Source organism: Ambystoma mexicanum, chromosome 5p (assembly GCF_040938575.1).
Source record: "Ambystoma mexicanum isolate Mex_15411 chromosome 5p, UKY_AmexF1_1, whole genome shotgun sequence".
Classification (NCBI taxonomy): domain Eukaryota; kingdom Metazoa; phylum Chordata; class Amphibia; order Caudata; family Ambystomatidae; genus Ambystoma; species Ambystoma mexicanum.
In genome coordinates this window covers 689,858,628-689,870,651 of record NC_090930.1, presented here as the reverse complement: position 1 = coordinate 689,870,651, position 12,024 = coordinate 689,858,628, and positions in this window count along the sequence as shown.

Below are 12,024 nucleotides of genomic sequence, written 5' to 3'. Positions count from 1 at the left end.
CAAAAAGGATGTCAAGTGAACATCAGCAGTAAAGTGCAAACAAACGTTTGTAATATAGCAAAGGGCCGATATTCATGTGGGTCACCCTTTGGCCTAATGAATAGTCCTCGGTGAATCAATCCTTTTTTAACGAAAGGTAACAAACCAAAATTAATATGTCATTAGAAACACTGCCACAAGGCCCAGTGCCTGTAGACCCAACATGTTTCATTCTATTACTTGAAACAAACTGTCTGAGAACTTCTTCAGGGGACCAACGTATTACAAAAGAAATGCACATACAAATATGACTTCCAACAAAATAGCCGAGACACACACGACGATAAACATCCACAATCTGGGGAGCAAAAGAAAATATAGGGGGCATTTAGAAATTAACACTAAAGAAACTTGCTGCTAAAGCCTCAAGGGCACAACAATCTACCCTTTATAGGCTTACCGTGTGTATAGTATCTAAGTATTCTGGACAGGGTCAGGTTTGAGCATCCTCTAAATCGACATGCCTCTGGGGGATAACAAAGAAGGGTAGTATGGGTTCAGAGTCCACTGCATCTGTGCACGCCGTTTGGATTATCAGGGTTCTGATGTCAACAATTTTCATCAAAAGGCACTTACACTCGAACAAAAAACTTCATTCAGGGTCTCTATAGGTCTGTTACTCATGACCAAGGTAAATTAACAAATGTACGGCAAAACATGAGACAAATGACGCAGTCTTAAGTTAGACTGTGTTGTTAGGTGCTGATGGCATCAGCACTAGTGCACCTAGGTCATGCCAAACTATAATTTCTAATTGCCAAGTGTACAAAAAGTGCTTTCTCCTGATAGCTACTTAAAACACAAGGATACTGAGCGAGTAAAAAGAATTATCTGGTAAATACTGTAGCAAAAATGCCCGAACAAAGTAGGCGACATGCTGTCGTCAACCGGGTTGACCAATGTCCTCAGCCGCCTCTTAGTGTATGTCTGAAGGACCAGGGCGGTAGTACCAGGAAAGGTCGGAACGTGCAAAGTGCACTAAAGGGAAACCAAAACAATGTGATGTAAAATACCTTTCGCATGTAAGGTAACACACAAATCTACGGTGGGTGCACGTAGAACACAAAAGTATCTGTATGCCTCAGACAGAGCCGAAAATATTACCATCGTTCCAATCGTGCCGTCTCCTCCTAATGAGTCGTCTCTCTGTGGGGTCAGTCACATGATTTATCCCGAGTTACAATTGCGTTGTGGATCGGATTATAACGACCGCACGGCGTGAGTGTCTTCATGCAACCGGGGTCACGTGTTGATCTGTGCTGGTATCGGAAACCGAAAACACACAGCGGTTTTAAGCCTTCATAAGGTAACAAGATGGTCTTGATCAAATCAACCACAGTCAGGTGCCCTTCCTCTCATAATTACAACATACTCTATACTGAAATAAATGTCTGGAAGTTTGTACTAACATGTTGTAATTACTTCAATAAGCGGCAAATGTACCAACTATCTATACCGTAGGCGTTGGGTAAGAATGACACATCACAAACAGGGCTTGCCGGTGAAACAATTCAGTATGGCCTCGATTGTCTGGTAAACTGAAAAAAAAAGTTTGGAAAAACATGTTTTTGTAAATATGCGGCAGGTTACTCAAACCACTATTAGCAGACCGCCTTTAAGAATTCAACAATTGTGCCACTCAAATTGTCCATTAAGACCTGTCTCTGATGCCTTGGTCAAAAAGATCAACCATTGTTCTCTGTTAAACAATCTGTTGGTCACAGCTGCGCAACTAGATGGAGCAGCACCGTCCATCTCAACGTGTCGCTTCTGTGTTCTATAGCCAAAAAATGACCGACTAACGGTGCTGATATAACCTTGTTCTTTTATGCTACTCCTGTGCTCACTAATCCTTAGTTTGACTCTGCGTTCAGTCATACCTATGTAAACCCTCGGGCACGGACACCAAATTGCATCCCACATTAGTGGAGTTGCAATTCCTGAACTGTGTCTGCGCCCCCGGTTTAGGTAAACCTATATCTACCTCAGTGGACCTTGCTGTAAACTTGCAGTTGATGAAATTTCCACAAGGGGAGTGTACTTTCACCGGTGGTAGGAAAACATGGTGGTCACGTATGGTTTCAAATATTTGTCTGAGTATTTAGAAAGGGGCTCCAATAACGAGCCTGTCCCTGACACTATGGGATGGCCTGGTGGATTGTCCAAAGATTTATGGATTTTAGGAAGAGTGTAGAATGTGGTGCTGTTGGTTTCGAGCTGGGGCGTTGCTAGGGGGGGGCTAAGGGGGCTATAGCCCCTGATCTTTTGGTTGTAGCCCCGGATAGAATCTCGGGAGCTACAGCCAAAAGACTAGCTAGCCCCCAGTCCCAACAGTTCCGACATCAGCTTAGCCCCGGGTCTTTTCCAGACCTAGCAACTCCCCTGGTCGAGACTGACAAAAACTTGTACTCTTGTTTGCAAATCCATTCCCTTTGTAAAGCGTTATCCAATTTTCACAAATCAGGATGGAAAGCCTCACAGTTGGATCTTCAGTGATCTGCAGGTAAAAGGAGCTGTCTTGCAGTTGCATAATACATTTGATGATATATGCTGTTCTGTTCTGTATCACCACTGCTCCACCTTTATCTGCCTTGCATATCACTATAGCTTGGTTCTGTGCTAAACTTTATTACTGAAATTATGAAAAGTTTCAGATGTCTTTTGTTGTTCAAGAAGATGCAAGTCATGCCAAACCTTCTTAGCGGAGACCTCTGCTTCGGGACTGTGACAGTGTTTTCAACCCTTACATGTCAATAAAGACATTTGTACATTGTACCAAAGTACACATAATTGTTTTAAGCAATTACTATTAGCTCATTATCTATGAAGTTTCCACGTATTTATTCAGCGAATGGAACTTTGCCGAATTTTATGGGCCAGTTTTACCACTTTTTTAACCACAAAAAAGCAGAGGGAAACCTCCCACAAGCTCCACCATCCACTAAGCCCCCACTTTCTATAAACAAAACCCAAACTTATCATCTGTAGTTTTGGAGTAAAAAAAAGTGGCAAAAAAATCAGCCAAGTTGCACTTGGGAAAGTGAGGAATACCTTTGCTGGTGGTCGCTATTTGTGACGACTCAACTCCTGGGGCACTAGTGGTCCAGGGGTGAATATCGGTTTCTAAACCATCAATCAGCCCCTCGCCTCTAGTACACCAGGAAGGATCCAAACAGATTGGACTAATAAGCAAATTATAAACCTCCTTGTCCAATTTTGGCAACGTGGACGGAACGGCAGGTTTATCTCCGAAAGGTCGTGGATCATTGGTGAGTTGCAACACAGCGAAAATACAATTATTACCCAATGATAAAAGGGACTCTCCAGTCAAGGTTGTATACAAAAATCGACTTTATTAGTATCACAACAGACAGTTCTAGCAAAATACAACTCACCGTGTAAAGCATGTCAGCCTGTTTGAATTAAACTCTGATTTGTATGGCTCAACAAAAGGACAGTTTGGATCCACGGAGTTGGATTCATGGAGCTTTTGTTAGTTAATTAGGCTGGCAATTGCAGGGGAAATATGTTGCCCTTCCCCTTCTGGAGATGCATTGTGTACTCCACCTGTCAGATGCCAACTAATTATGACAGGGGGACTGTGCCTGTAGGCTGTGCCCACCCAGAGAAAACGGGTCTATGCTAATGTCATGAAGTAAGCATAGAAAAATGTGTGCGGATTAGCCCCACACATTTCCCAGTGGTTGATCTACTATCATTCAATTTCATTTAAAATTTCAAAAAAGCACAGTGGGGCGCACACCGACCGTGCAGATGGTCGAATTCCTCACACTATGCTATCATGACAACCACCAGCAAACTACGTGCATGTCAGCGCCTCCTTTATAGCCTGTCATTCACTCAGTCACCTGTCCCTCGCCCTCCTCAGTGATTCCCACATAATAGCTCACTCAATGAGCCGGGATACCTGTCCATTTCCAAACTGGACCTCTTACAATTTTATGAAAATGTATTGACCAACTGAACTGAACGAAAAGCACTTCGACATCCCCCAGATATATTGCTCTTACAGAAGAGTGTCAAATAAAACAGCATTTAACTGAACGGGTGAAATGCCTGTATGTAGGGTGGCGTTGTCCAGTACATCTTTGTAGTGTTCCCGGAGACACGCTCACTGTCGGGCCTCCGTGTGAAAGGATTAGTGGATTCTCACACACTTGCCATTAAGGCTAATGAAATGAGACCCAACGGGGATTAGCATTATTTCAGCTGCATCCTTAGGAAGAGTCTCCCAGGAGATGGCGGTCCTGGAAAGAAAGGCTTTAGCTGTTAGACATCAATACATAAGTGTTGGGAACCACAGACCACTAGCTAATTTACTCATCCTTAATGTCTGTTTTCACTCCTACTCCCGCGAGAACCTGATTAAATAAACTGCGGCTTTGATAGCGCTGCTTGACTCATTACAGAGCTGCTCCCATTGGGATGCTTTCCTGATTATGAATGATTTTAATGCCAAGCTGGCCTGCTCCGATGATGTGCACTATATTTCAAATCAGCATGGCTATTCATACGGAATCTGCGGTTTTCGCAGTGTCTCTTTTCGTTGTTCCGAATTTGGAAAGCCCATCTGCCTAATCCCTGCTCAAAACGTTTTTCCATGCCTTTGCCAATGAGGGACGCTCTCCTTGTGTTTTATGTAAAGCTTGCATATGGGACTTGCCAAAGGCCAGTCTGAATTGGTAGACACCTATCGATTATGTATACACTTTTATTTTCTGCATCTTCATACTTTAAATGTGTCTATTGTGTGTTTTCATTCCGTGTTATAAACTGGACAGGGCCAGGTATTCCTTTTAAAGTGTTCCTCCTGAATTCCCACAAGGAATCATTGTAGGCTCTGCCCATGCCCACTCATGCAGTTAGTGGCATTGTCTCAGGAGGATAGCTCAGGGGCAACGTGCTGCCCTTGGCAGCAAAAGGGCACAGAGTGACACAGGTTCTATCCCCGGGTCCAAGCTTAGAAACCTCTGGGTATTAAGTGCATTATAAATAACCAATCACAATCACGTTGGATGGATTCTCCACACTGGGAAAGCAGTGACTGGGTGTGTGAGGCCTTGTGCACGGAGTGGGCATGTTCACTACTTTACAGGAAAACTTTTTCCCGAGTGAGTCAACAGAGCCCATCTACTTTCCTCTTTGCCTCGTCCTAGTTTCTTTTGTGGCGGGGTCTGTAGAGGACTCTATAGTTTCTGCAATGTCACCTTACACAGTCCTGTACCCCACCCTCGCCTGCCATTTACAGTATAAGGAGCATTTCTGATTTAACTCTAGAAAGGCTTGTCTGTGGAATGAATCATCCCATTTTCTATTTTTCCCCTTGGCAGCAAGAGGATTTCAAGAGGAAATTAGGTACCTTTGGCGAGGAACTCAACAGACAAGGAACCAAGTGGGTAGGCATAGTGGTTTTGTATCACACAAGTCTGCTGAAAGTTCATGGCTTCACTGCGTGTGGCTCTGCAAGATAAGAGGGAGGGGTCTGCTAAGGGCACAGTGGGAGCGGCAGTTGCAAAGCATGTTTTGTTGATGGGTTCATGTCAGACGTACCTGGGTTTTGTGTGTTGTTGTGCTCTTGTGGACTTAGTAGAGACCGTTGGGGATATGTTATCTGGAAGCCCCCAGGCTTCTGATGTTAGACATGTTTTCATTAATGTTGCCCGCTGTTGTGGGGATGCATAATAGCACCAGACAGGCTACCTTATGAATAGCTTGATCTTGTTCAAATTTTATTGGCTGTGCCAGTGGCGGTCATCTGTTGGGGAAGTCCAAGTGTAGTGTTAGGTGGTAGGATAGTGAGTGGGGTGGTTAGTTAAGAGTAACATGGAGGTCAGAAATAGTATGGGTGGGGAGGATGAACATTGGTTAGACTCCGGGAGAGAGGTGGTATGAGCCTGCTTGCAATGTTGCAGAGATATTTCAGATGTTCACGTTGAGGATTGCTTGATTCCCTTCTGTTTGTGTGGAATCCCGCCCAAGGGAGCCTTTTCTGAAAGCTTGGGTGAGTGCTAGTGACAGAATCCAACATTCACGGAACAGATCCTGAGGTGTTATTCAGGGCCACCTGCAGCATCTTCCACTACCTCCACCATGCCACGTTTGGGAGAACTGTAGCTCTCTTCCTTGAGTATGAATCTCTCTGCACGTGTTCAACTTTCAATGACTGTGGTTTAAACATTACTGACAAACGAAGTCAAGGTGGTGAGACCCTTACGCATCTAAGTCTAAGAGGTAGGCTATGCAGAGTGAGCAATTCCACAAGGTTCAGAGTTAACATTATATTATATGATTCTTCCAAATGATATTTACAGACAAGTAGTCCATTGGCAGCAACAGGAATGTGACAGGGAGTCAATGTTGAGCCATCTATCTGGTGAAAAGTAACATATCCTGTAAGGTGTTTATGAAAAGTCAAAGGTCAGATACTTGTTCAGTTTATTTAGGAAGCAAGTACAAAAGGGAAAGGGCTTGAATCAAAGATCCTCATCCATCCATCTTGGCTTTCCTGTTCAGAGGAATTTAAACAACGTCAGATGAATGCAGCCTTAATTGGAGGCATGCCTTATCAGTCTCTCTGACATACATTCATGACTATTGTTTTACTTGGGAAAATGGATCAAACAGGAAAAAACGAATTGTACCTTTTCCTAGTGCATGCAAACAGGAGCTGGTGAGGACTGGGGGTTATGCCTATACCAGGGCATCTTAGTGAGGGCTATAGCTGACACCATTTGTCACTATATATTATCTCTTCAGCATCCAATGAGGAAAAAGCTGATGGGCCATTTGCTTAGTCAATCTAGGAAAACACCAATGCAATCATCCAGGGGGGCTCCTATGGGCGGTATGTACTTTTTGGGTTAGGGTTTGGGATTTTGACCAAGGGATGCTGCCTAGATTACATTTAGTTCTGTGTGGTGGTTTTGAATGCATATTGTAATTTCACTTTAGTGAGGGACTGCACCTCAAGCGAGTTATATTGCACCGTTTCAACAATGTCGAGCATGACCAAAAATAGAATGCTTAAATAGGTGGAGCTGCCCAAGTAAAGAGATTCTGATTGTTCAAGCATGGGGTGTGGTGCTGTAATGAAACCTGATCTTAATGTGCTATTTATATATTATTGATCCTGACAGGCAAGATATAACTCGGTATTAGTAAGTTATTATTAGTAAGTCTGAATTTCGAAGGTTAAAACCATAGAAATGTCTGTTAATGCAATGCAAATGAAAACAATTATACAAAAAGAAAATAGCAGTGATAAACCCACCCAAAAAAATAATAGAAAGCAACATTCATTATTCTGACAACCTTCATCATTAAGCGTTAGAGTGTGTAGGCAGCTTGTTTGTCCGATGCAGAACACAAGTATTTCTTAGCATTGACTATTGTTCTACCGTTGTTCTTTTTCAGTAGCGGAATTAAAAGCTTTGTCCTAAGAGTATATCACAGCAGACAGAAGTATAGAAAATGAGTAGAATCGCTCAGAGATCTGTCGTTAGAGGGACAAAGTGCACTCAGGTGATGGTCATTTACCACTGTGTGTCGGTTCAGTATAGTAGGTATGGGTAAACAGTCCTTAGGCTGAACAGAGCAAGACTCACATGCAGATTCAAAAAGCATTGCACATAGTTGGCTTTTGCCTAATTGCAATTAAGTGTGAAATAGCGAGAAACTGAATGCTTCCGTATCTCACTACTGTGGTGCAGGTTCCTTCTTCATGTCAAGAATCTTGAGCGAACCAGAATTGCATTGGTTTCTGCGTAGATTGTTTATACTCCTTTGTGATATTCTTTAATAAACATTGTAATTTAACTTTAGTGAGGGACTGTGCACCTTAAATGATTTATATTGCATTATTTCATCATAGTAGAGCATCACAAAAGAAGCAAATGCTTAAATGGGTGGAGGTGCCGAAGTAAAGATTTTCAGATTGCTCATGCATTGGCTGTTGTGCTGGAATCAACCATGATCTCAATGTACTATTTATAATTAATCGATCCTTACAGGCAAGATATAACTCTGAATTGCAAATAGGATAAGATAGGATCTACAATTCTTGTTGAGGGGGGGTACTGTTTACTTGTCACTTTTCTGGGGACTCTGCTTACTTGTATTGTTCTGTAACATATAATGGCTCAGTATTGGGGAAGTCACACCTCTTGTACATATCTTTAATCAACGTACCCGATGCATTCCATACCACAGTGGTTTTCCCAATAGAGTATTTTAGGCATTGTGAAGTAGGGAGGGGTGTACTGAAATTCAGCTTTGAGTAAGTATTTGGCCAAATTGCAGTTGAAAATTAGATATTTGGCGTTCGGCCGAATACTTAATTTTCACTTGAAGCCGAATAGTTTCCCCTACAAAATGCATTAGGCAATGCTTTGACAGTGCCTGGAAACATTCAGGCATGTCATGTTAATCCTTTAAAAGGATCATTAAACAAATGCTGCTCTCACTTTATTTTATTGACTGCAGACAGAGAACGGGTGTGAAAGTGCCAACTCAGTCTCAACCCTTCATGTGTTGGACAGACAGATTTTAATATGGTGGTCTGCTAGGGAGGGGTGAGCTAAAGCAAAACTTTCAATAATTTTGATGTGCAATGAGATGTCTCTGGCCTCCCTGTATTTTGGCAGTTGGAAACCATTGAGCTTGATGAAAGTCGCTATTGGAAAATGGTATTTTCTTTAGAGGCTTATTGATCTGCTGATGACCTGTGTGAGTAATCTGAAAGTTACAGGTTCCAATACACCAATTCCTATTCAAGTGGATTGATATAACTGATGTGGAGATCCAGGAAATTCCAAACACTGAGTAACATAACTCAGGGGTAGTGTCCCTGAAGCAAAATACTGTATTCAGCTTGCAGGCAAAGGTTATGAAGCAAGAAAGATGGCTCAGTAGAAAATGTGCCTGCAGCATAGATATCCTTATAATAAAGAAACATAGGATAAAAAACCTGCCCTCCAACTGTCTCATGCCACCAAAATGAGTCTTTTTAAATATCGTAAAAGATGTTCCTAAAGTATGTGGCTATCCAAAGGATTGAGAGCTTTGTCTCATTCCAAGGTTGGTGGTAGTCATGGCGCTATTTGCTCAATGACTGCCACCAATAACGGGTCTGGCACTGGTATAGTTCAATGGGGACTTACCGGTGTAGTCTGACCTTTGCGGGACCGGTAAATCCACATTGAAAATGCCATTCCCCATTCCCATGTGAGCCCACATATGGCTCATTGGGAATGGGGAGAGCACAAAATAACGGGCTCGCGAATGTCAAGCCCGTTATTTGCGCCCTGGTTCCTTAGCAGGTCCCGTCCATAACGGCTGGTCAGAACTGCCGTTACTGGCAGGACCCGCTAAGGTGCCCGGTATCCCTTTCCGCCCACCTTATAATGACTCCCATATATATTTAACCAAAATGCCCCAGTCTGTGGCAGCAGAAATATTCCTCCCAACATTAGAGAGTTAAAAGAGAGGGGTATGTGTGTGATAATGATGAGGAGATACAAGTTTACAAATTAAAAACATTGGACCAAATTAACATACAAGTGAAACAAATAAGTTAATGAAGCATGCATATGCCAATTAAAGATCTGAATATCATCGTTGTCCCGTTCCGAAAGGGTCAGTCAAGAACAATGGAGGACTCAGCATTCCCTATATATTTTTTATGCTGGCATCTTTTATCATGCCCCAAAACACCACACACATTCCCCATCCAAAAAAAAGAAATGAAAAATACTATGTATAAGTGGAAATACATTTTTAAAATGCGTCATTCCCACTCAGTGTCACAGGTAGAAAGCATGGCTTTAACAACCCAAAGGTTTGTATTCAGTCAGCAGGGTGTTGATTGATGTAATCACTTCTTTTGTGTTTCATTGCTTTGCTGGAGCAAGAAGGCTAAAGATGGGGAATGCCCTAATGGAATATTTGAAATTACAAGTAGAAACATCCCAGTTTCCCCTCACAGTGCATACAATACTATACATTTGGGCTAGTTTAGTTACTTGAAATAAAACTGTGCTGTTACTGAATGTTTTCTGATAATGGGCCGGATCACGACCTCGGCGGTAACGCCGGCGGTATTAGCGCGGGGGCTATTAGCGTGACCGCCATAGCCCCCAGCGCTAATACCACGGGATCACGAGTTGGGCGGACTTGGAAGTCCCCATTCCCCATTGAGCCCATTCGGGAATGCCCCATTCCCCATTGGGCTCAATGGGGAAATTTCACGCTCATACCGCCGGCGGATTTACCACCGGCGGTATGAGCACGAATTCTCGGCGGATTTCACACCAGCTCAGATCTGGGTTGAAATCCGCCGAGGCCCTGATTCAGCAGACCCTTAAATCTGGCGGTAATAGCGCTACCGCCGGATTTAAGGGTTACCGCCGAGGTCATGATGAGGCCCAATGTATTTCTTTCATGGTTTACACAAACATCTTCTGTAGACAACAAAAAAGAGAAAGGCAAAGAAAAATGTATGTACATGTTTTAAAGTGTTTTTAATTTACAAAGTGTTTTTGTCATCTACATAAGTTTATTTATTAAAATGGCAGCTATTCGGCCCGGCCGAATACTTATCCAACTATTTGTTATTCGGCCGAATATTTAAATCTACTATTCAGTACACCGCTAGTGTCAAGTAATCATATACATTCTGTTGTTTGTAGAGCATTTACTATGTTGTCTTAAATGCTTTGTCAAGTTTGGAAATATAACCTTTTCAGTTTTGTCATCAGTAAGAGTGATACACAATGCCACAAAGATGATTTCTCAAACTATGAGGAGGTTACAGACGGTGTTGAAATATTGCCCTGTAGTGTCTTATTTCTTTAAGGTATGTATGAGCATGTCTTGCAGGTTTGGTCATTTTGTGTGGCAAAAAGAATTAACTATTTGGAATCTAAAGAATCTTCTACCAGAAACCAATGTTGTTCCACAAGTTTTTTTATTTGTCTACTGTGCCTTAAAAGGATCTATGTCTTCTGTCCCCCAAATGTATGCTGAAAAACCAATTCTAACCAAATTAGTTTGCTTCAAATGTATTAATTTTGCTTGTTTTTTTAGAAGCCCCTCCCCCACATATCACGCTCAATCTTTCACTTTATTTGTGGCCGTGCCTCATCACCTGTGTCTTTTCTCCTTTTCGATTTTGTTACCAAAATTAATTTTTCGTTTTTAGGGGAGTTTTGCTAATATCTGGCCAGTTTGTGTTTGTTTTGCCACATCAAACACATTTGGAACATGGGGTGGCAGCCACCAATTTGTCTTGTTTATCATTCCTTTCCCCAAGAAAGCAGTGACTTCTTGATTTATAGTCACTGCTCGTTTGGTGGCAATTTTAACCAAATGAGCCAGCTATCTGCACATTACAGTGTATTGAAGATTATCTTTAAACATTTTTTGAGGTTTGGGCTATGGTAAACCAGGAAAGTATTTCTTTCTGCCTCTTTTCTAATGAGAGTAGTATAAAGAAAGCCTGATTCATATTGGATACATCCGTCACACAAAGCTTATTGTTCATTGTTTCTGGACACTGTGAACACCAACATTTCATTCTGTTGCTTGAACCATGAATTGCAGAGATCTAATAGATTCTTTAACCTTGGACCACAATATTGCTGATGTGCAGATGACATAGTCAGATGTTCTTGACAAATGCATTATTCTGATGGATAAACTGTGTTTTAAATTCCACAATGTATGTATTAGCTAGGCTGGGGTGAAAGCCACTACTTCAACCAGCCCCTTTAGACTGTATGTAAAAGACATGAAACATTTGTAGTTAAGGGATGAGCCATTTTTTAACACATGAAAGTAGTTGATAGTGGTGCGCACACACACTCGTGCCAAGTCATGCCAAAAGTGACAAATCATGAAATTATCATTGCAGCAACGTGAAAATACCCCAACTATTGCTTTTCAATTCCTGTAACATCCCTCAGAAAT